At 36.7% G+C, this 2,244-nt stretch overlaps 1 long non-coding RNA gene across 1 annotated transcript; it reads left to right on the forward strand.

The window, feature by feature from the left end:
• Positions 1-668: 668 nt before the first annotated feature.
• On the forward strand, positions 669-1,471 carry LOC143608926 (uncharacterized). Its single transcript, XR_013149353.1, has 3 exons — positions 669-698; positions 822-975; positions 1,279-1,471. It is a non-coding gene; the product is annotated as an uncharacterized LOC143608926 (long non-coding RNA).
• Positions 1,472-2,244: the final 773 nt, after the last annotated feature.

Below are 2,244 nucleotides of genomic sequence, written 5' to 3' on the forward strand. Positions count from 1 at the left end.
CAGAAGATCGACTAGGCTGGAGCTCACCTCGTTTCGACTTACAAGAGCTAGAGTCAGGGGCAGACCCAAGAAAAATTTCACATGAGTGGGAAAAGTGTCGTGTCAAAATTTCTTCAGGGTCGATCGGGATTCTAACATATATATACTATACCTCACATAAATTTGACAAGGGTCGGCCGACCCGTACACTTATATTGTAGGTCCACTAGCTAGAGTTGGAGTTTTTTATTCTGAAACTTGAGCTCAACTTGTGAGTAGTTTTTTTCAAACTTGAGCTCGTCTCAGGCCCAACTCAATTTTTATCTATTAATTAATTTATATAAACATTCTAATTATTTTTATATATTTTGAGAAAAACCTTAAACGAGCTAAAGCTCTGCCCGAGCTTGGTTGTGCAATGTGAAATTAATATATAGAAGTCCAAAGGAGTTAGAAAGTAAAAATGCACAAGACTCAACGAACCTAAACGATCTTTCCATACAAGGCTCGAGCTTGGGCCCGATAACTAAACAAGCTTTATTTAAGGCTTGGGCTCTGCTTGTTTCAAGCTTTTTATCAATCCGATCTCGAGTAACTAGCGAGCGACTCGGCTGGTTTGCACCCGTATAAACAGTTTAACACAAACTTGTAAATCCTCCTCTCAGGGTATGAGCTGTGGAGGATGTTCCGGAAAAGTACAGAGGATTTTGGAGAGTCAAGTAAGTACTTCTTTGCATCCCTTGCATATTTATGTGCTTTTTGAAACCAAGAATCTGAGTTTTTTGATGTATTTGTACTGGAATCAATGACCCGAGTTACTGAAAATAGTCATATGTTGATAGCCACTTGTATCGGCTGCCAATGTGAATCTTAAAACAGAGACCGCAATTGTATGGCTTGTACCCGCAGCTAAGCTCACACCAAACTGGCAAAAAGAATTAGGAGAAAAACTTGCAAAACATTTGACAACTTGTGGATTTAATTCTAACATTAGAGGTTAGTATCTTTTACACTATAAGTCCATATTAAACTCTTCATCGCATTCCAGTTTACAATTCTACTTTCGTATTTTTGTATGTTCAATTTTGTACATGTGTACTTAAAATATTATAACTTTTGTAATCATATTTGACATGCATTATGTATAGAAGAAATAATTTTTTGGACTAATTGTGGTTTGGGTCAACTCAGTTTGACCCGACACCCGTACTACGATTGCCTGTTTCTGGGCCCACCCATTTTGCTACATTCAATTTCTTCGACATCTCTAATTAATGAAAATTGGTCGGTGACTGGCAGGTGAGGCTGCAATTGAAGAAGAGGCATCTTAATAAGTACAATGGTTTCTTATGAGATCAACCATAATCCTTTACGGTATGTATATGTCACTTAATACTTTTCATATTTTTAATATGTTGCGTTCAAACTGAACATTTTAAACTATCTTTGAAAGCTGGTTTTGGCATTGTGACAATTTAGTTTAGTTTTTTATTCATAGGCGAGTCTACTTTGCAAGGAAGCAAATCTACCGCGGGAGCACCATCACATTTTGGAAGTTTTATGTTCTTGATTTATTGATCCCATGATCCTGGACCGATCTTACCTGGGATCGCAAATCCCAAATTCGTCTATGAAGAGCGGATCTAATTGTATTAGTATCTATAATTGATTTCTTCTGTGTAATACTAATCGATAGGGCCTCATTGGTAAGTGCTACAAAATCTCGTGCATTAGAACCCATGGTTATGGACCCGAATCCATTAGTATGGAACATTTTCTTTTCCAAGTGAAATCCCCTAGTATATGAAAGAGTGAAAAAGTGATTTCGTTGTTGTGGAAGAAGAAGCCTTCGTATCTTAATGCACGTATTTAATTTATTCGGAGCTATTAGAGCGGGATCCACTTTTTGGGGAATATGAGTCGAAGCAATAACAAGAATATTTCTAGTTTCATAATCCCTGGAGAGAATGAGAAAAGAAAAGATAATAGATCCTCCATTTTTATATCACATATCTTATTTTGACACCAAGAAATGAATTCTAAAATAGAAAAGAATGTTCAGAAAGTCAAATGAAGTTGTGAAGTTGAAATTTTTCAAGAGTCTTTGATTACCAGAAATCACTTTCATACCCCCAATTAGATGTTGTAAGCGACCCTAAGCTAATAAGGTATTTTGCCGGAAAGGAAAAAGGATTAAAATCGGGAAATGGAGCGAGCCGGATTTCTCACGGCTATTCGATCATTTCAATGTTTGAATTGAAGGTT

This window comes from Bidens hawaiensis, unplaced genomic scaffold, assembly GCF_021521415.1.
Source record: "Bidens hawaiensis isolate Kalapana, Puna unplaced genomic scaffold, B.hawaiensis_p1.1 tig00419454_1, whole genome shotgun sequence".
Classification (NCBI taxonomy): Eukaryota; Viridiplantae; Streptophyta; class Magnoliopsida; order Asterales; family Asteraceae; genus Bidens; species Bidens hawaiensis.